Source organism: Sciurus vulgaris, assembly GCF_902686455.1.
Source record: "Sciurus vulgaris genome assembly, contig: HiC_scaffold_629_arrow_ctg1, whole genome shotgun sequence".
In the NCBI taxonomy this organism is placed as follows: Eukaryota; Metazoa; Chordata; class Mammalia; order Rodentia; family Sciuridae; genus Sciurus; species Sciurus vulgaris.
In genome coordinates, this window is record NW_027632956.1 from 11,838,611 (window position 1) to 11,862,726 (window position 24,116).

The following is a 24,116-nucleotide window of genomic DNA, read 5'->3' on the forward strand; positions in this document are numbered from 1 at the left end:
TTAAAGTCTGGGTTTGAAGTCTGCTGATACCCAAGTTTGTTGCCCCCTCTATGTAATCTGATGCTTTTCTCTCGTGGCCTTCAAAATCCTATCTTTATTTTGAAACTTAGGCATTTTCATTATAATATTCCTTGGTGTGGATCTGTTGTAATTTTGTGCATTTGGTGTTCTATCAGCCTCTTTGAAATTGATTTTTCATTTTATTCTTCAGGCTTGGGAAATTTTCTGATATTATTTCACTGACTAGGTTGTTCATTGTTTGGTTTGTATCTCTGTGCCTCCTTATTCCCAATAATTCTTAAATTTGGTCTTTTCATGATGTCCTATAATTCTTGGAGATTCTGGTCATGATTTCTTACCATCTTCTTTGTTTGCGCACCTTTATTTTTAAGATTAAATATTTGTCTTCGTTGTCTTCCAAGTGATCTAGTCTTTTGGTGATGCTTTCGATTGAATTTTTTATTTGATTTATTGTTTCCTTCATTTCAAGCCTTTCCTTTTTTTTTTTTCTTTTAGAAACTCTATCTCTTTGTTGAAATGATCTTTTGCTTCCTCAGTTGCTATTTCAGTTTTTTGGTATTACCATTCATTGCCTGCATTTGATCGCTTGTCTCACCCTTTGCTTCACATATCATCTTAATCATGTATAATCTGAAGTCCTTTTCTGACATTTCTTCTAACATACTGTCATTGGTTTCTATTAGTATAGAATCTGGATTTGTTTGGATAATTTCTTCCCTTGTTTTTTCATGTTGTTCATGTATCTTCCCCTCTAGCAATGCAGATCTGGCTTATTGCAGATTTCCCTCTATAGGCTTATAGTTGCCCTATAGGTTTCCAAAACCCCTTTTTTTGTAAGGGGAGATGAATATTAGCAGTGCCCAATTCAGACACGATACAATCCTAGACCAAATATCCCCTATGTGGACAATAACAATATTGTCATAATAAACAGAATGAGTTCAAATATTATCATCATTAAAACAAACAGATTTGCAATAAGGTCTGCAGATGCTAATGGAGGACAAATAGGATGCAGAGGGATATAGAACGTAGCTGTTAATGGGATAAGTATAGAAAGAAGTTCTAGATAATAGAAAGGGTGAGAGTGTAATCAAAAGAAATTGGATTTTAGCATGCAAAAAGGGAGAAAGACTCTCTGAGGGAACAGGTAAACAAAAGGAAAAGGGAGCAAGAAAAGTAAAGAAATAAAAACTTAAATTTTTTGAGAAGGAGAAAAAAGAAAATCTACAGTATAACAGTTATGTAGTAATGAAACCTCACAGTGTTCAGTAGCCTGATGCATGAGAGATACCTGACAATGAGTCTCAAGTCTCCAGCAGGCCTCTCAGGATCGGATTTGCCCCACCTAAAGATTGGAGCTACAGTTTCCAGGCTTATCCATGATGGCCACTCTGGCTTCCAAATATGTTGACAATTGGGGAGCTGCAGCTCAGGTGTGGATGTGGTCGACTGGAGGTCCTGGATGTGGGGTGGGGTTTGTCAGGCAGTGGTCCTGGAGGTTGTGTGTTTTTAGTGTATTTGTGGGATCCTGGAGGCTGGGTGCAATCAGTTGGTCTGGGGTCCCAGTGATAGCACACAGTCATTTGGTCTGAGGGTCCTGGTGTTAGGGAGCAGTCAGTTGATGTGAGGGTTCCAGAAGCACAGAGTGATTGTTTGGTCTGAGGGATCCTGGAGACAGGGCTCAGTCAGTCTGGCCCGGGGTCCAATGGGTTTTCTCAAGATGGCCAACATTCTTAACAAGAGTGAGAAGGACAACATCCTCATTCCCATGTTCTTCAATTGGTCCCTTCTTCACCTGGCCAAGGATTCTTAAGTTATGGGCTCCCAGGCATGTCCTGTTATGCCTGCTGCTTCATATCTGCTCTTATCTGGACATCAGGTGAGGTACTGCAGCTTTTGACTTTTCACTCTCATAGACTCCCAACCCCAGGATCGCAGGTTGTTATTGAAGATTAAATTTTCAAAACTCCTGTGTGCTATTAAACAGAATTATTTTTCTCAAACCACAAAAAGTTCTGGAATAAGCATTTAGTCATGATCTAGTACAATGCATTCTCTAGCCCAGACTCTTAAAAAGTCTCTGTGAAATATTGTATAGAATACAGATTCCCTGAAGTCTATGCAAAATTCTCTCATAAAATTTTCTATCAACTTTCTGTTGACAGGAAGTAATTTTCTTTATCCTGATTCGACTTTTATAATATGTATTCTTTTCAAAAGTATATTTTTTAAAATCTAAAATCTTTACTCATATTAGCATAAAGATGTTTTAGAATTTTTTGTTCTTAAAAGATTTGGTCCAGGCATGGTGGTGCTCAATGTAATCTCAGCAATTTGGGGGACTGAGGCAGGAGTATCATGAGTTCAAAGCCTTTCTCTACAACTTATTAAGGCCCCAAGCAACTTAGTGAGATCCTGTCTCAAAATAAAAATTTTTAAAAAGACTGGGGATGTAACTCAGTGGTTAAGCACATTTGGGATAAATCCCTGGTACAAAGAAAAAAAAAATTTCATCCTATATAGTTATATCTCTTCTTTATTTGTAATATTTTTTTTGTGCTTTTTATTTTATTTATTGTTTTTAGTGATACATGACAGTAGAATGCATTTTAACATCCCATACATACATGGAGTATAACTTCCTAGTTTTGTGATTTTACATGATATGGAGTTATACTGGTCATGTATTCATATATGAAAATGGGAATGTTATGTCTGACTCATTCTGCTGTCTTTCCCATTCACATATTCCTCCCTCCACACCCTACTCTGCCCTGTCCCATATGGTAAACACCCCCCAACTGCCTGTTGTGAGTCAGCATTCACATATCAGAGAAAACATTCAGACTTTGGGTTTTGGGGATTGACATATTTAACTTAGCATGATACTCTCCAGTTCCATCCATTTACCAGCAAATGCCAAAATTTCATTCTTCTTTATGGCTAAATAATATTCCATTGTGTATATATACTACATTTTCTTTAACTTTTCATTTGTTGAAGGACACCTAAGTTGGTTTTATAGCTTAGCTATTGTGAATTGAGCTGCTATAAAAATTGATGTGACTGCATCACTATATTATGCTGATTTTAAGTCTTTGGGGTATATACCGAGGAATGGAATAACTAGGTCAAATTGTGGATCCATCCCAAGTTTTCTGAGGAATCTCCATACTGTTTTCCAGAGTGGTTGCACCAATTTGCAGTCCCACCAGCAATGTATAAGTGAACATTTCCCCCAACATCCTCACCAACATTTATTGTTACTTGTATTTATGATAATTGCCATCTGTTTGGAGTAAGATGAAACCTCAGTGTACTTTTAATTTCCATTTCTCTAATTTCCATTTCTCTAACACCCATTGTATATTTCTGTGAAGTGTCTGTTCAGTTCAATTGCCCATTTATTGAATGCATTATTTATTTGTTGTTGTTGTTTTTGTTAAGTATTTTGAGTTCTTTATATATCCTGAAGAGTAATGCTCTGTCTGAGTTACAGGTAGCAAAAATGTTCTCCTAAGCTGTAGGCTATCTCTTTATGTTCTTGATTGTTTTCTTTGTTGTGAGGAAACTTTTTAGTTTGCTACCATCCCATTTATTAATTCTTGGTTTCACTTCTTGTGCTTTGGGTTTCTTGTTGATGAGTTTGATTCCCATGTTGAGATGATGGATAGTTGGGCCTACTTTTTCTTCTAGTAGGTGCAGGGTATCTAGTCTCATGCATATGTACTTAATCTACTTTGAATTGAGTTTGTGCAGGATGGGAGATAGGGGTCTAATTTCATTTTGTTACATATGGGTTTCCAGTCTTACCAGAACATTTGTTGAAGAGTCTATCTTTTCTCCAATGTATGTTTAGGGCAACATTGTCTACTATGCGATAACTATGTGGGTTTGTCTCTGTGTCTTCCATATCACTGGTCTTCATTTCTGTATTGGTACCAATACCATGCCATTTTTGTTCCTATAATTCTGTAATTTAAGTTCTGTTATTGTGATGTCTCCTGCTTCACTTTTCTTGCTGAGGATTGCTTTGGCTATTCTGGGCCTCTTATTTTTCCAAATGATTTTCATGACTGCATTTTCTATTTCTATTACATTATTCCATGAAATATGGATGATAGTAGCATCATATTCTATCTTGCATTAAATCTGTGTAGTACTTTTGATAGTATGACCATTTTGACAATATTAATTATGCCTATTCAAGAACATGGGAGATCTTTCCATCTTCTCAGGTCTTCTTCAATTTATTTCCTTAGTGTTCTGTAATTTTCACTGTGGATTTGTTTGACCTCTTTTGTTTGACTGATTCCCAAATACTTTATTTTCTATGAGGCTATTGTAAATGGGATAGTTTTCTTAATTTCTTTCAGTTGAATCATGACTGATATATAGGAATGCAATTGATTTATGAGTGCCAATTTTATAGCCGGCTACTTTGCTGATTTTGTTCATGAGTACAAGAAGTTTTCTGGTGGACTTCTGGGGAATGTCTAAATATAGAATCATGTTGTCAGCCAATAGGAATAGTTTGAGTTCTTCTTTCCCTATTTGTATTCCTTGAATTTCTTTCTTTTGTCTAATTTTTCTGGCTAGAATTTCAAGGACTATGTTGAATAGAAGTGGTGAAAAAGGGAATCCCTGTCTAGTTCCTGTTTTTAGAGGGAATGCTTTCAATTTTTCTCCATTTAAAATGATTTTGGCCTTGGGTTTAGCATAGATAGCTTTAATAATTTTGAGGTATGTTCCTCCTACCTGTATTTTTCCTAGTGTTTTGAACATGAATGGATAGCTATATTATGTCAAATGCTTTATCTGCATCTATTGAGATAATCATGTGATTCTTGAAGTCTATCAATGTGATGAATTACATTTATTGATTTCTCTATGTTGAACCAGTCTTGCATTCCTGGGATGAACCCCACTTGATCATGGGGTATACTGACTTTTAAATATGTTTTGTATGTGATTTTCCAGTATTTCATTGAGAATTTTTGTATCTATGTTCATTAGGGATATTGATCTAAAGTTTTCTTTCCTTGATAAGTCATTGCCCAGTTTTTGTAACAGGATGATAGTAACTTCATAGAATGAGTTTGGAAGGGTTCCCTCCTTTTCATTTTTATGGAATAATTTGAGGAGGATTGGTGTTTGTTCTTTCAATGTCTAGTATGAGAATATATCTGATCTTGGACATTTCCCTCTTGGTAGGCTTTTGATGGCATCTTTAATTTCATTTATCTTCTGCTTCAATTTTTGTAGGTCATAGTTCTAAAAATTTGTCAATGTCTTTAAGATTTCTATTTTATTAGAGTATAAATTTTCAAAATAGGTTCTGATTAGCATCTATATTTCTGTAGTGCTCATTTTGATATTGCCTTTTAGTTTGTTAGTTTTAGTAACTTGAGTTTTTTCTCCATTTCTTTTCATTAGCGTGGCTAAGGGTTTATAAAATTTATTCATTTTTTTGAAGAACACAACTTTTTGTTTTATCAATGTTTTGGGGTTTTTCCTTCTATTTCAATTTATTGATTTGAGCTCTGGTTTATTTATTTACTATATTCTACTTTGGGTGTTGATTTGTTCTTTTTCTGGAACTTTGAGTCATAATGTTAGGTTATTTATTTGTTGACTTTCTACTCTTTTAATAAATGATCTCAATGTAATGAATTTTCCTCTTAGGACAACCTTCATAGTGTCCCAGAAAGTTTGATATGTTGTATCACTATTCTCATTTACCTCTAGGTAACTTTTATTTCATCCCTGATTTCTTCTGCTATCCACTGGTTATTCAAAAGCATATTATTTATTCTTCAGGTGTTAGAGTAGCTTCTATTTTTAGTTTATCTTTGATATCTAATTTTATTCATTATGATCTGACTGAATGCAAGATTATTTTTTTTATATTTGCTAACAGTTGCTTTGTGGCCTAAGATATGATCTATTTTAGAGAAGAATGCATGTGCTGCTGAGAAGAATGTGTATTCAATCATCGATGGGTGAAATATTCTATATGTCTGTTAAGTCTACATTATTAATTGTATTTTTAAAGTCTGTAGCTTCTTTATTTAGTTTTTGTTTGGAAGATCTATCCAGTGGTGAGAGAGGTGTTTTAAAGTCACCCAGTATTATTGTGTTTTGGTCTGTTTTGATTCTTGAAATGGAGAAGGTTTTGTTTGATGTATGTAGATATTCCATTGTTTGGGGCATATTTACAATTGTTATGTCTTGTTCATATATAAATTCCTTCAGCAGTATGAAGTGTCCTTCTTTGTCCCTTCTGATTAACTTTGGCTTGAAGTCCACTTTGTCTAATATGAGGATATAAACCCCAGCTTGTTTATGAGATCTATGTGAATGATAGATTTTTTTTTCCCATTCTTTCACCTTCAGTCTCTGAATATCTTTGCCTATGATGTAAGTCTCCTGAAGTCAGCATATTGTTGGGTCTTGATTTTAATCTAATATGTCAGTCTGGGTCTTTTGTTTAATGAGTTTAGACCACTTACATTCACTGTTATTATTGAGATATGATTTTTATTCCCTCTCATTTTGATTTATTTCTGATTTTTAATTTGAAATAGTTTCTCCTTTAATTGACTATTCTTCTAGGGTAATTCCTTGATTTGCTTGTTTACACTTTTATTTTTTATTTTTTCTTCATGAAATGTTTTATTATGTGTTTTAGAGCAGGCTTTCTAGTTGTGAATTCTTTCAACTTTCGTTTGTCTTGGAAGGTTTTTATTTCATCACCAATTCTGAAACTTAATATTGCTGGGTATAGTATTCTTGTCTAGCACCCATTTTCTTTCAGAGCTTGATATATGTTATTCTTAAATCTCCTAGCTTTGAGGGTCTATGTTGAGAAATCAGCTGAGATTTGGGTTGATTTCCCTCTAATTGTGACTTGTTATTTTTCTCTGACTGCCTTTAAAATTCTATCCTTATTCTGTAAGTTAGGCATTTTCATTATAATATTCCTTGGTGTGAGTCTGTTGTAATTTTATATATTTGATGTCATATAAGTCTCCTGTATCTGATTTTCCTTTTAACTCTTTAGGTTTGGAAATTTTTCTGATATTATTTTACCAAAAATATGGATTCCTTTGGTTTGTATCTCCAAGTTTTCATCTAGTTGAAAAATCTTAAATGCTTACATTATTCTATGTTTCTTGGAAGATCTATTCATCTTTTTCCATGGTCAACTTTATTTTCAGGATTATATATTTTATCCTCATTGCCTGAAACTCTGTCTTCCAAGTGGTCTAATCTGTTGGTGATGCTTTCCATTGAATTTTTAATTTAGTTTATTGATTTATTAATTTCAAGGATTTCTGCCTGTTTTTCTTTTTCAGAATCTCTATCTCTTTAGTGAAGTGATCTTTCATTTCCTGTATTTTTTCTGATATCACTCCTTACATCATTTTCACCTCACAGATTAGTTTAACTGTGTACAATCTAAACTTCTTCCTTGATATTTCTTCCACTGTGGTGGTGATGTATTCTGTTATTGAAGTATCTTGCTTTGGGAGGGGGCAAATTTTCCCTTGCTTTTTCATGTTGTGTGTTAATCCATGTAACAGTAGGGATGTGGGGCAGTAGATTGTCTACTGTGTCCCTGAAGGTTTCCAGTACCTCACTCTTTAAGGGACAGACAAATAATAATAACCACCAAAGTAAACAATATATAGCATTAAACCAAATAGTTCCTGCTATGATGTCCACAGTGTTGTCACAATAAACCAAAGTGATATGATCCATTTTTGCTTATAATAAAAACAGTAAGTTTGTAAAATGGTTTATAATTTTGAATGGTGAAAAGGGAGAGAACAGAAGTGATGAAGGATGTTATGATTATGAGGGAGGAAGATGTAGGATGGAAGTAAAAATTCAAAGGAAGAGTAAAAGAGAGAATAATAGAGATTGAATGTTAACAAAAGAAAAGGGAGCAAGAGATTCAAGGAAAACAAATTTAAAATATTAGAAAGTTAAAATTTTAAAAATAATACAAAACAGATCTGGGGTATACTAATCAAACTTCCTCCTCAAAATTCTGATCCTTGAAAACAAACTGGTTTCAAAAATGTTAGAATTGAAAAAATAAAAAAAAATTATAAGTATATATAAATGTTTGTGAACCATAAAGATCATAATTAAGCAGAAAAAAGAAAAAATCTTGATGAAAAGTTAAAGAATTGTTTTTGTTGGAGCTCAAAATATTCTTAGCTTCCCCTCTCAGAGGATAGATTGGGTTGTCTGGAGTGATACTTGTTCCACCCTCAGGGTGGGGTTTCTGTGGTGGTAGAGGTAATCCCATAGGTAGAACTCCTGGTAGTGGGGTTTAGGCTTAGGTAGGCTTCAGGTTCTTTGCTTAATATCTATTGGTCTGGATATTCTCAATCAGAGCACCATCATGGTCTACAATTTTTGATCTATGCATGAAGACTGTACCCCAGGATTTCCCCTGGGTTCCTCACATGTGGTAGAGGAGCCAGTTCTTAGTCCACTCTGTCACTTCTGGACCTAAATCTCCTGGTCTCAGTTCAGTGAAAAACTCAATCCATCTTGCTTCTGTCCTTTCAAATTTCCCACCAGTTTTGTCCCTCCCAGCATTTCCTGCAAGTAGCTGGATTGGAGGGGGAGGTGGAGAGCTGGGTGGGTTTCCATGAGCAGTTGTCCCCCATGTAAACCTCTCTCCACATTTGATTTTCTCCTGGTCACTTAGACACACTATGTTGGTGCAGCATGGGCTTTCTAGGCCTGTATTTTGGGCCAGACTTAGATTTTCCAGGACTCAACTCCCTTACCTGCTAGTCCCAAGCCTTGGCTGCATAATTATTTATTCCTCTGTCCTACACACTCAGTTGGGAGAGATGCAGTTTCTCTCCTGTATGCCTTTCGGTTTAGTTGGGCAGTATCTTTGATCTTTATACTCTCTGTACCCAGACATGCCTCAGTTCTCCTAAAAATGTGGGTTCCTTTAATTCCCTTATCCCTTTACTGTGCTCACAACAGTTACTATGGCATTGGAGATTTCTTCTTTATTTTATTATATCCAGCCTCCTGAGTCCCCAACCTGCTTTGGAGAAGTAGCTCAGCAGTAATGTGACCCTTGGTGCTGAAAAAAAAAAAAAGTTTCAAAGCAGAAGTTTTTAAGAAAATATTTTTTTTTGGTTTATTTCTAAGTCACTTGCATTCTGTTGTCAAAAATAAAATCAGATCAAGTTTTTTAAGTTTATTATGCACAAAAAATAATTTGCAAACTGGGAGACCTCAAACCAAGTGACAGGAAGTCTCACTTAAACCCCCCCCCCCACTGAGGATGGAAGCTGGTAACGGAGCCTGCCTGCCTTCCTCCCTACTGCTGAGGGATGTTGTGCCTGCCTACATGCTAATTCAGCACACCCATGCTGGGGCTTCCCAGTTTCTTTGGAGGCTGGTGCAGGCATTCTGAATTATTACTGTGGGCATGGCCATCATCATTATGAGGCTGGCTCCCTTCTTGAGACACTTAGAGGAGACTAGAGACACTTTGACAGGTACCTTTATTTGCTCATTTACATCCTACACACTTCCCCTTCCTCTTGTTCACAACTGGAAATACTGTAAATAGTAATCAAACAGATCTTGTTCTTTAAAATAATGTTAAAGTCTTTATAGGGGCTCTCTGATTCAGGGCTGAATTTTTCTCTGTAATGGGTGCTACTAGTGTTGATCTTCCCTTCAAAGAAAAGGTAGTGGAAAACTGAAGGGTCGTAATAAGCCTGCAGGTGGGGAACTTCATTATCTCTGATCTTCCCTGCTGGAGTAGAATATATAGAAACAATATGAAGAAACAGGGGATGAAAGTGTACTTTACAAACCAATTTCCTATTGTCATAGAATCCAATGACAGGATGGCAGTAGAAATGACAGAAGAAGTTTAGAATCTGCATAATTAAAAAGATATGTGAAGCAAAGGACTAGATAAGAGAGCAAAGGCAGGCAATGCATGACTATTCCAGTAAACAATTAAAAGAGCAAATGCAGGAAGCATAAGAACACTTCAATAAAGAGATAGAGATTCTGAAAAAAAAAAAAACAGAAATACTTGAGATGAAAGAAATGATAAACCAAATTTAAAAACTCAGTAGAAAACATCAACAAAAGAATAGATCTCATGGAAGACAATGAAGACAATGAAGACAAAATATTTAATCTTGAAACTAAAGTTGAACAAACTGAGAAGATGTTAAGTAGTCATGAAGAGAACCTCCAAGAATTATAGGATATCATGAAAAGACTGATTTTAAGAATTACTGGGATTGAGGAAGGCACAGAGATACAAACCAAAAGCATGAACAACCTGTTCAATGAAATAATATCAGAAAATTTTCCAAACCCGAAAAATGAAATGGAAAATCAAATATAAGAGGGTTACAGAACACCAAGTGCACAAAATTATAACAGATCCACAACAATATGTATTATAATAAAAATACCTCACATACAAAATAAAGATAGAATTTTAAAGACTGAGAGAAAAGCATCAGATTACATATAAGGGGAAACCAATATGGATATCAGCAGATTTCTCAGTCCAGACTCTATAAGCAAGAAGGGTTTGGAACCCTATATTTCAAGCTCTGAAAGAATGTGGATGTCAACCAAGAATCCTATACACAGCAAAACTAACCTTTAGATTTGATAATGAAATAAAATCTTTCCACAATAAAAAAAGTTAGAAGAATTTACAAATAGAAAGCCTGCCCTGCAGAACATTCTCAGAAAAATATTACATGAGGAGGAAGGGGAAAGCAACAATACATGTCAGCATAGGGAGGAACTACTCTAAAGGAAAAGCCAATCAAAAGAGAAACCAAGTCAAGTTAAAAACCAAAAATGAGCCAAAATGACCAGGAATACAAATTATATCACAATGATATCCATGAATGTCAATGGCCTAAGCACAATAATCAAAAGACATAGACTGGCAGATTGGATTTAAAAGAAAGATCCAACATTATGCTGCCTTCAAGAGACTCATCTCATAGAAAATATATTCACAGACTAAAGGTGAAAGGATGGGAAAAACATACCATGCACATGGACTTAGTAAAAAACAGGGGTCTTCATTCTCAGATAAAGTGGACTTCAAACCTAAGTTAGACAGAAGAGATAAAGAACAACATTTCATACTGCTTAAGGGAAGCATAAAACAACAAGGTATAACAATTTTAAATATCTACACCCTAAAAAATGAAGCATCTATCTATATCTAACAAACCCTTCTCAATTTTAAGAATCAAATAGACCAAAATGCATTAATAGTGGGGGACTTTAACACACCACATTCATCACTGGATAGATCCTCCAAACAAAAAAATGAACAAAGAAACTATATAACTAAAAAATGCAGTCAAGGAAAAAGACTTAATGGATATTTACAGAGCATTTCATCCATCATTGAGTAAATATACTTCCTTATCAGCAGCTCATGGATCTTTCTCCAAAATAGACCATATACTATGCCACAAAGAAGTCATTAATAAATACAAAAAATAGAGATCCTACCCTGTATCCCATCAGACCATAATGGAATGCAATTAGAAATGAATGATAAAATAACAAAAACTACTCATACACATGTAGACTAAATAATATGCTATTGAATGATGCAATGATCATAGAAGATATCAGGGAAGAAATTAAAAAAAATTCTTAGAGGTGAGTGAGAACAATGACACAACATATCAAAATCTCTGGGATACTATGAAAGCAGTACTAAGAGGAAAGTTCATTGCATTGAGCTCATACATTAAAAAAATAAAAAGTCAACAACTCAGTGACCTAACATTACATCTCAAAGCCCTAGAAAAAGAAGAAATCAACATCAAAAATAGTAGAAGACAGGAAATAATTAAAATCAGAGCTGAAATCAATGAAATTGAAACAAGAGAAACAATTCAAAAAATTGACAAAACAAAAAGTTGGTTCTTTGAAATAGTAAACAAAATTGATAAATTCCTAGCCACTCTTCTAATGAAGAGACAGAGAAAGAAAACTCAACTTACTAGTGTTCATGATGAAAAAGGAAAGATCATGACAGACACCATTGGAATACGTAGCATAATTAGAAGTTACTTTGAAAATCTATACTCCAACAAAATAGAAAACATCAAAGACATTGACAGACTTTTAGACACATATGATCCTCCCAAAATGAATCAGGAAGACTTATATAATCTAAACAGATCAATTTCAAGCACCAAAATAGAAGAAGCCATTCAAAGCCTTCCAACCAAGAAGTGCCCAGGACCAGATGGATTCTCAGCCTAATTCTACAAGGCCTTTAAAGAAGAACTGATACTAATACTCCTCAAAGTATTGCAGAAAATAAAAAAGGAGGAAAACTTACAAATTTCTTCTGAGTCTGCTATCACTGATACCCAAACCAAAGGCAAATCAAGGAGAGAAAATTTTAGAGCAATATTCGTGATGAAAATAGATGCAAAAATTCTTAACAAAATACTGGCAAATTGCATACGAAAATATATTTAAAAGATAGTGCACCATGATCAAGTGGGGTTTATCCCAGGGATGCAAGGCTGGTTCAACATCTTGAAATCAATAAATGTAATCCATCACATGAATAGACTTAGAGTTAAGAATCACATGATTTTTTTCAATAGCTGCTGATAAAGCATTTGATAAAATACAGCACACCTTCATGCTTAAAACACTAGAAAAAATATTAATGGTAGGAACAAACTTCAACCTTGTAAAGCCTATCTATGCTAAGCCCATGGCCAACATCATTAATGGAGAAAAATAGAAAGCATTCCCTCTAAAAACTGGAACAAAAGATGGATGCCCTCTTTCACCACTTCTATTCAACATCATCCTTGAAACACTTGCCAGAGCAATTAGAAAGACCAAAGAAATTAAAGGGATACAAATAGGAAAAGAAGAACTAAAGCTCTCAGTATTTGCTGATGACATGATCCTATATTTAGAAGATCAAAAAAACCTCCACTAGAAAATGTCTAGAACTAATAAATGAATTCAGCAACGTAGCAGGCTATAAAATCAATACATATAAATCTAATGCATTTTATTCATATGTGATGAATTCTTTGAAAGTGAAATTAGGAAAACCACTCCATTCACAATAGACTCAAAAACAAAATACTTTGGAATTAATCTAACAAAAGAGGTGAAAGACCTCTACAATGAAAACTGCAGAACATTAAAGAAAGAAATTGAAGAAAACCTTTGAAGATCGAATGATCTCCTATGATCTTGGATAGGCAGAATTAACATTGTCAAAATGGCCATTCTACCAAAGGTGCTATAAGATTCAATGCAATTCCAATTAAAATTCCAATGACATTCCTCATAGAAATAGAGAAAGCAATCATTAACTTCATTTGAAAGAACAAGAGACCTCGAATAGCCAAAATAGTCTGGAGTAGAAAAAGTGAAACTGGAAGTATCACAATACCAGACATTACACTAGACTACAGAGCAATAGTAACAAAAGCAGCATGATATTGGCACCAAAATAGATAGGTAGACCAATGGTACACAATAGCAGACACAGAGGCAAAACCACATAAATATAGTCACCTCATACTAGAAAAAGGAGCCAAAAACATACAACGGAGAAAAGATAGCCTGTTCAATGAATGGTGCTGGCAAAATTAGAAATCCACATGCAGTAACATGAAATTAAACCTCTATCTCTCACCCTGCACAAAACTCAACTCAAAGTGGATCAAAGACATAAGTATTAGATCATAGAACCTGCACCTAATAGAAGACAAAGTAGGCCTGAATCTTCATCATGTTGGCTTAGGACCAGACTTCCTCAAAAAGACTCGCAAAGCACAAGAAATCAAAGCAAGAATCAATAAATGGGATGGATTCAAGCTAAAAAGCTTTTTCTCAGCAAAGGATACTATCAATAATTTCAAGAGACAGCCTACAGAGTGGGAGAAAATCTTTTCCACATGCACTTCAGACAGAGCACTTATCTCCAAAATTTATAAAGAACTTACAAACTTTTACACCAAAAATACAAAGAACCCAATCAATAAACGGGACAAGGAACTGATCAGACACATTACAGAAGAAGACATGCAGGCAATTAATAAATGAAAAAAATGTTCAATTAATATATGAAAAAGTGTTCAACACTCTAGTAATTAGAGAAATGCAAATTAAAACAACTCTAAAATTTCATCTTACTCCAATTAGAATGGCTATTATCAAGAACACAAACAATAATAGATATTGGTGTGGATGTGGGGAAAAGACTCACTATCACATCACTGGTGGAGTTGCAAATTGGTGCAGCCACTCTGGAAAACAGTGTGGAGAAACCTCAGAGAAAACCTGGAATGGAAACACCTTTTGACCCAGTTATCTCACTCTTCAGTTTATACCCAAAGGACTTAAAATTAGCAAACTACAGTAACATAGCCACATCAGTGTTTATAGCAGCTCAGTACACAATAGCTGGATTATGGAACAAATCTAGATGCCCTTCACAGATGAACGGACAAAGAATCTGTGGTATATATACACAATGGAATATTATCCAGTCATGAAGAATAATAATATTATGGCATTTGCAAATAAGTGGATGGAATTGGGGAATATCAAGATAAGTGAAATATACAAATCCCAAAAGACCAAAGGCTGAATGTTTTCCCTGATAAGTGGCGAATGATATATAATGGGGCAGAGGGGTGGTGAGTGAGTGAGAGAATAATGGGGGAACTTTGGATTATGTACAAGGAAATGAGAGGAAAATGAGAGGGAGGGGGTCTGTAAATGTTGGAGTGAGACACACTTCATTACCCTATGTACATGTATGGTTACACGAATGATATGAATCTATATCATGGACAACCATAGAAACAAAATGTTGCACCCCATTTGTGCACAATGAATCAGAATGCAGTTTGTAAAAAAATAAAATATAAATAAAAAAGAAGTCTCACTTATAGCAGTTATCTCAGTTTATAAAACAATAAGGAGGAAGTATTCTGATTTTTTAAAAATGATTTTCTATTGAATATTATAATTCTTCAGGGGCACTGTACCATGAGTTACATCTCCAGCACTTTTTATTTATTTTCATACTTGGTCATGCTGAGTTGCTGAGACTAACCTGGAATTTTTGATCCTCCTGCCTCATCTCCTGAGTCATTGGAATTATAGTCCTATAGCAGAGTACCTGGTTTACATATTTAAATTCTTGTTAAGACAAGAAGAGCTCTTTAACATAATTTTTCTATAGATACTTTGTTTAATTTTATTGAATTTTCATTGCAAGGACATAAAGTTTATGATTTTAATTGGAGTCAGTGTTTCAGGAAAATCAGGATGCCAGATTTTGGCTGTGTGGTTTGTTCATTGTCTTGGGTATATCTAAACTGTGGCCTCTATTTTAGTATTTCTTTCAGTTCTTTCCATATTTTGGTCATTCTCTCAGTTGAATTGCATGACCAACTATTTAGTGCTACTGTTAATCATCACCACAAGTTGTTTTCTTTTCCATAGATATTCAGATTTCTTGAACTAGGGTTCATTCAGTGATTTTCTTCTTGTAGGTCCTGTTCAACCTCACAGAGGTCATATGTCAAGTTGGTGGCTGCTTACAAGCATTCAAGATTCTGGAGAGAATACAATGTACAGGGAGGTTACCAACATGACTAGTAAGAAGATAATTTCAAGGTTCCAATGAACCAATATTTCATCAACTAAATAGATTGTACTTCCCTAATCTGGTGGAATACCAGGACTTTTATAAAAAAAAAAAAAAAAAAAAAAAAAAAAAAAAATCTCTGTTTTGGTTTACAATTCCTGACTTACTGACATGGAAACCTTTTTTTTTTTTTTCAATATGACAGTTCTAGTCAAATAAATTTTTCTGGTTGTGGTTTGAGTGTCTCTGGTGATGTCGTGCATTCAGGTAAAATTTTTTAATGGCCCACATAGCAATATGCATGAAAGTTGTTCGTATGTGAACTGCTATGGTAATTTTTCTGACGTTTAAGTCAAATCATAAACTACAGAATCAAAGGCAACTACAGAAAGTTTTGGAGTTTTAAAAATAAAAAAGGAAAGAAACAAACCACTTTAGTTCTTTTAGAAGACTGTTTTATTAAATAATCAAAGACTTGATAAAATACACAATATTTTTTTCTTATATGAATTAATTTAAAGGAAAAAAATAAAAAACAGAAACATTTTTCTATAATAATGAACATACTAATAGCCTAAAAAAATTGTCATTGTAAGAAAGAGAAGACAAAATTCTAGCTTTATTTATATCACTGTACTTTTGATAATAAGTCTATGCTCTTTCTGTAATAATGAGCTACCTCATTTTATAAAAAAATATTTTATTTTAACAAAAATACATTTAAAAATACATTATATATTTATAATTAATAAAAGCCAAACATGGTGGTACATGTCACTGGTTCCAGCCACTCAGGAGTCTAAGGCCAAGGGATCACATGTTTAAGGCCAGCCTGGGCAACTTAGACCCTGTCTTAAAATAAAAAATAAATAAATTCTTTAAAAACTCTAGGGATGGGCTGGAGAGATAGCTCAGTTGGTAGAGTGCTTGCCTTGCAAACACAAGGCCCTGGGTTTGATCCCCAGTACCGCCAAAAAAAAAAAAAAAAAAAAGTCTAGGGATGTAGCTCAGTAGTAGAAATTCTTGGGTTTAATTGTTTGAGTGTTTGCTATTTATGTCAATTGTGTTATCATGTACATTCATAGACAACATGATATACACATAACACAAAAGAAAATGCCTTGTAAACTTTCATACGTGAATCTCCATTGCAATGTAACAGATGTTCAAAAATAACCCTAGAGTTGAATAAAAATAGAACTTATCAGAAAAGCATTAACCTCGGTTTGTAGGAGCAAAATTGTGAGCTTGAAAAATATAGCATTTAAGAAAAACAAAAAAGGAGTCCTAGAAGAAAAAATGATAATGGTCATTAATTTTTCTAGCAAAATAGCATGAGGGAGTGAGAACAAAAGGCAGAGAGAGGGAGGGAGAGGGAGATGTAATTTCAGAAGAAAGAAGAGAAAGAAAGTTTAAAACCAATATTTTGTGTTGCAACCCAGGAGAAGTTTACACTGTACACTTTTTTTTTCTTCAGTCTCAGAATGATTCCTTGCTGAACCTCCTGCAGCCTACATTCCAATGTAGGCTTCAGCAAAACTAGGCAGGGGAATTGCCTAGGGCTTCTTAAAGAAGATGGAGGAGCAGGGGTTGGAGGGGCCTCGGCCACATGGGAATGGTATTGGGGTGGTTCATCAGCTAAGTTAAAGTCGGAGGAGGTGGAGGGATTAGAAGGGGAGAAGAAGCCAAAAGGAGGTGTTCAGGTTTGCAGGAAGAGCAAAGATCAGTTTTAGTGAACAAGAAAGAGAAAGCTTGAAGATAAGGATTCCATTTCCATTTACCCACTCACAGCCATTATGTGGCCATTTTGAATTAATTATCTAAAGGATAAGTTTTGGTATTTTTAGGCCAGTGGTCAGGTAAAGGGATTTAAGATTGTCTAGTAGACACTCCATGGGTGAATCTGCCAGAATGGAGGACCCAGATCCCATGGTGGAGACTGATACAGCCAAGTCAGTGTCCAACATGTCCCAAGGTCACAGACTAGATAGAGTTGGCTGGAGATGAGAAGGCAGCACAGTGACTGGTGATCTGGGTTGCAAAATGATTGGGGGGGCAGAATACTGGCAGCATCAAAATAGTAGATCTGGCACCAATACCCACTGATGTATAGTCTTTTGTGTTTTTTTAGAGATTTGTAATTATACATAGTAGTTGGGTTCATCCTGACAAACTCATATATATATGAAATTTGTTTTCAGTTCATAATTCATCCCTTTTCCCTCTCCCTTTCCCCTCCTCTCCTCTCTCTCCTCTTCCATTATCCTTCCTCTACTCTACTAGATTACTTTTTGCTTATCTATTCATTCATATTTGATTGGTTCTTTATACTTATGAATAAAAGTGAAATTCCCTGTGATATATTTTTATGCATATAGCATGATTTTAAAATAATTTGTTATGTATTGAGTAGGGGTAAATTTTCATCTCTGCTTTCTTAGGGTTTTTGTCTGGGTCTAAGAAGTAAGTTGACATAAAATGGATTCATGTGAGAAAACCATTCATATTTATTTAATATAAATGTTATGTGACATGGGAACCCTTGTAAGGAAATGAAGACCCAAAGATTAAATAGGGTAGAATTAGACAAAGAGTAGTAAATTATGAAAATATGACAAAGCAAGGAGGCTTGGACTAGTATAGTTAGTTGGATAGAGAAATTACTAGGAAAATAAGGGTTAGCTTAATAAGGGTTAGGTTAATAAGGGTTAGTTGGTTTGTACAGATTTTCCTCAACCTCAAATTTCAATTCATGGTGATAAGATCACTTTTCTTCTTATATAGGGAGGTTTTCTTTCACATAGGATTTATTTATTTATTTACTTTCAGGATTTGCCTCTTTTATTTTTCCCCCTGCCTTACAATTTGAACTGGAATATCTCATCTTCTGCCCTAAGACTGGAATTTTCACTATTCTTGGGCTCACCTGGGTCTCAGGTTTTCAGACTTGGACACCACCAGTTCTCTTTGGTCTCCAGCTTACAGACAGCAGATCAGATAACTTCTCAGCCTTCACAATCTGTCACATGGGAATTTTATCTCCTTTAAATTTTAAAGATTGTTTAAACTTTTATTTTACTTTTATCTATTTAATTTGCTTATTTTTTAAAGTTATGCTCATGAAAATTTTGTTCCATATTAAACAGCTTGCCATTATCTTAAGTTATTTTTTCTTTCCGACAAGTTGTATAACATAGAGATAACATGAATTTATTTTACTAGTAAGTCTGGGTGGAAAACAATATATATGTGTTATATTTAATGCAAACAACTCTGAAGATGTCTTTTGTCTCAAACCAATAATATTTTTAATTTTTAAAAGCATTATTTTTAAAGCCAATTCAGTTAACTTCTTTATAAATTAATTTTAACAATATTATCCTGAGATAGAAAAATATCATACATACATAATATAGATGTATATAGGTAGATATGATCTTATGAGTTTTATTAAAAAAATTTACCATACTACTAGTTTATGAAAGAATAACTGGATTCAAATTCTGTTTTTGGCAGTTAATGTTACTTGCAGAGATAGTCAAATCTTTTTATTTGTGGAAAAGATTTAAACTTCTTTTTCATTTGATAGTTCTTTTCTAATACTCCCATCCCCAAAAACCCAAAGAGCCCCTCAGTTCTGAGAAGTCATCTTCCTGAAGTTTGCATTTCAAAGAAATTATTCTTTCATGTCTTGAAAGAAATGGTAGAAAATTTATATCTCAAAGGCACGGAGAAAGGATGCAAGTTTTTTTTTTTTTTTTAAAGGAGTTTTGGGGTATATTTGCCTTTTATGAGATTCAGTGTTATGAAAGCTATAGACTAAGTTTTAGGTGAATGACTGCAAGGAATTTTACTGGTATGGAATATATTCAGAGCCCATCTGAGTGAATAAGATAGTTTATTTCCAATTACTCTTTATCTTATGTTTTACCATTAGGCATGTGCTTTAGGGAGAATGTGAGTCCTTTGTGAGTAGGGAGGCCTAAATTTCAAGAGTCTCAGTCTTTTTTGTTGTTATTATCATTGGGTATTTTAACATCCACTTTTTTGAAATAAACTCACATATAAGAAAATTCACTACTTTAAGCATACACTTGAATATGCTTTGGTGAATTTATACACATGTGAATACCTCCACAATAAAGATAAAAATATTTTCTTCACCCCAATTTTGTCCTTGAGCCTCACCCAAATGATGGTTATTGTAGCCAGCTCTGCCATTATTATAGACTAAACATGTTTGTCTTTCCACAATATCAGAGTTCATTGAGTAAGAAAAAATTTCCAAACTATACCACTTTTAATGCTTGCAATTCACCCAATAGTCATAAGCCAGACAATTATGTTATTTTATTCCATTACACTATTAATTTCTAACATCTATAACTCTCAATTCACACATCACACTTTACACAATGATATATATAGGTCACTAAAAGACTAAGAGTTAAGGTGACTGCAGGATTACAGGATGTTGTGCCAAAAGCATAGGCAGGGAGAGAGATGAATTAAGAGATAAGATTCAATGTAGGTGATCAGATAACGGTATTAAAGAACCAATTTCACCGAGTTGTTAAGGCAAAATGCTCAGGTGCTGAGCAATTTCAGAGCATCAGCTAGGAGTATCAGCTTGAGGTATCATCTTGTAGTGGGCTGTGTTTTGTTGTCAGAGGCAGAAGAAAATGCACTGAGCTGAAGCCCTAGAACAGAAATAATTAATTCCTTTGATGATTTTCCTGGCAAGGCTGATGACAGGTGACCAGACTTGGGGTCAGTGTGCTGCCATGTCCAGTCTTGGGAATCTCCTCTTTTTATGGGTCTTAGATGAGGAGGTTATGTCTAGTGAGGTTGATAAACTCCTGTGCCTGGTGTTCTTGACATGATTGGGAGGCCCGTGTCTTCTGATTTAGTTTGATAAATTGGCATAAGTTATTTGTCAATTTGTCCCTTATGGTTGTTCCAGGCAGACAGTGGTTGTTTACTTATACAAAGAAGGTGTAGCATCATTTTACCTTGGCACTTGTACTCCAAATGGAGTAATTCATGTCAAACTATGACTTTATAAGTACAGTAACTTAGTTTCAGGCACCATCAGAAAACTACTGTTATATAAATTGTGGAGTAACTTAGTGAAGGTCTCAAACTCCTCTTCACAAATTCCTTATCCATATTTGAGAATCTGAGTCAGTCTATGAGATTGAGATGTATACACACACAAATGTGCATGCACATAAACACACAACCACACACACAGTCTGAGGATCAAACATATGGCTGTGCAAATGCTAGGCAAGTGCTCTACCACTTTGGTACACTCCCAACCAGTCTGTAATTTTTTGTCAATGTGCTGGAGAAGTTCTTTTTGTATGTTTGTTTTTAAAGAAAGACTTTTTAGGCAAAAGCTAAAAAAGCTTCTTTGGAAGCTTTTGTATACCAAACTTTTTTAATATTATGAAGAATGCTTCAATGAGCATCAGTATAGATACCTCATCAATACCTGCTTTCAGGTCTTTTAGGTATGTAGTCAGAAGTGGACTTCCCCTGCCTTTCTGCTTCCAAAATCAGCACCATATGGGATAGGCTATATCGTGAGCACAAGAACAGCTCCTTTAATGTACATGACTTGATCCCCTCAGGTTCTGTGTCTGTGAAGTTCTATGCAGAAAAGCATCCCTAGACAAAGTCAATTAAAGACTAAGGAATTCTTAAATCTCCTTTTCTCAACAATGTTGCAAAAACACCTTTCTTACTTCTCAAGTCTAGGGGTGTGTCCTGAGGGAAAGAATTATCCCATCTTAAGGAGGATACCAGTTATAGCTAATCCCTAAGCAGAAAATAATATCAGTCGTCCATGGAGGACAGGGCAAGAGAAGAATCAGGACTGTGTGGCTAAGAGAATATGCTCAGGTTCTTAGTATGAAAAGAGATTTTGGGGATCATTCATCATTGCTTCTCCAGCCATTACAAACACAATCTACTGACAACTTCCTTGATCATTTTTTTTTTAACTTTTCCATTTGGCATTTTATTTTGAAAAATTCTATCCAGTATGGAAAACCACTATTGCTTGCCGACAGGTTGCTTCAAGTGGCTGATGCAGCTCTTATGAAAGACTGCGGGTTTTGCCCGGTGGCCCCAAGGGGCTCCGATTACAGAAAGCCGCTTCTCACTCTTTCGGCCCGACCAGCAGGACAAAAGACACGTACTCTTTAGAAGTTCATGAAGCAGCTTCCCGTTTATTCCAATAACACCCTCAATATATAGGCAGTCTCATGCATAAGCAATTGTAACCAGATATGTCCATTCAATCCTGTTAAAGGTCAAGAAGTCACTCACTCAAGCATACATAAAAAGTATATCTATCCACTTGCTCGGCAGCTGAATGGATTATCATACAGCCAATTGTACATGCATTCTGCCTTTCTCCATGCATATTCAGAATGCCATTTGCTCTCTGCCAGTCGCCATCTTTGGATGCACATGGCATAACCCTGGGCCCCAGGTTCCGCCCATCACAATCCAAGAAGGTGCTGTGCAAAATGCACAAGCCAGTGTTGATTCTGGATCTTCCCTATCATCTTAGGTAGGGGTGAGGTAGAGGAAGGTATTTTTCGGGTGAAAGGCCAGTTTCCTTCAATGAGGGAATGCCTCATCCACTTAGCCAGACGATGTAAGGAAATATAAACAGGCAAAGACAAGTGGTGAAGGTTGTCAGGGTCTGGGTTCCCAGCACACATATTTGCAGGCAGAAAGGAAACATTCCTCATCCAATTTCAATCTTCCTCTCAAAATGATTGTAGCTTTTACTCTCAAGATTTGTTACAGTGAAAGAAGGGCTGAAATTCACATCCCTGATCTCTCAATGATTCAGTTGCATTCAGTTACACTCATGACAATGCCTCAGTTCCTTACCAGTGTTCCTGTGACATGAAGGCAAAAATGGTAGAACTCCTCTATCCAGGTGGAAAGGACAGGCATCTGGTAGGTCGATGGTGAAGGGCTTGGGGATTCCAGGTTCTCCTTGGAGAACAGTTGTTTTATCTCCCCAGAGGGTTTTTCCAAGCCTTGAGTAACATGGAGTTTGAGGAGTGGCTCCGTGACCTGATACCTGCACTGCAGATTCCACCTGATGTCACAGAGAAAAGACCTGTCAGGACCATGGCATCACTGTTCCCATGCCCACCAGAGAAGCTTCTGCTCCTAGCCACTTCAAACCTAGAGTGAAAACAAGCATCAGCTCAGTTGTGATGCTCAGAGGAAAGAAGAAGTGAGCAAATGCCAGGGAACTGAGATTTCCCAAAATGTAATTCTAACTTTGGTCAGGAGAGCACAGTCCAGTGGTCCGTGGATCCCTCAAGGACCAGGCAGGACAAGAAACTCCTCTAAAACCTGACAGTTGACACTAAACTTCAGGTCCACTCATTTTGCCTCACCGGGCATCATGACCCCAGAAAATTAACCCTCACCAGTTCCAGTGGGCCTGACTTGGTGGAGGTGTGCTTGGGGACACATGGATCACCAAGCTGAGCACCAGCTCCAGCGCTATTTCCTTCTGAACCCATTACTCCAGGACTAGGTACACACAGAATATCCTAGTCAGGAAACTAGCCTAGGGCCCTGTCAAACACACCAGATCATGCCTGGTGAGAGCTCATCAAAGTTGAGCATGCAGTGAGCATGTTAGATAAAGTGATCTTTATTGGGGACACTTCACAACAAATCTTGCGGGTTGCTACTTTTTTCCTAGAAAGTTCAGCCTTGTGACAGCCGGAACAAGTAAAGTGGGATTTATAGGTATAAGGTGGATACATCTTCTGAAGGCTTATATGGAGTCATGGGAGTCATTCACTCAGGATGTTTGATGGACAATACAATGGTTCTGACATGCCAGGAGAGATATTCTGTGCTCACTACACCTGCCAGGTCACACCTCCTTGGTTGTGGCCTTACAACTAAGCAGCACTCAGAAATGTACCACTTGGGAAATTCCAGGGCCACCTCAACTCCCCTCAAGATGCAGAAATGTCTGGCCTATCTGTATTCACAGATGAGTTCTTTCTCTTGACCTCCCTAGTGCCAGCTTGGCACAAGGACCTGTTGAAAATTCACACAAGTCCTCTTAGCAGCCCCAGGAGGGTGCTGACTCCAAGCCAGTGGACAGTATAAGAGTCTGTTGATGGCATGAGGAAAACAGCATCACATTGCATAACTTCAAATGGGAACATGCACCATGCTGAAAGGACTATGATGAATATCTCCCAAGATGAATATTTAAAGAGGGAGAGCAAGAGACATTTTGGTAGCACTGAATGCAGAAGGATGTTGCTGCTGAAAGCCTACTTCAATGAAGAGACATTCTAAAACTTTTCAACCATCTTCATCTATCCTCAAATTC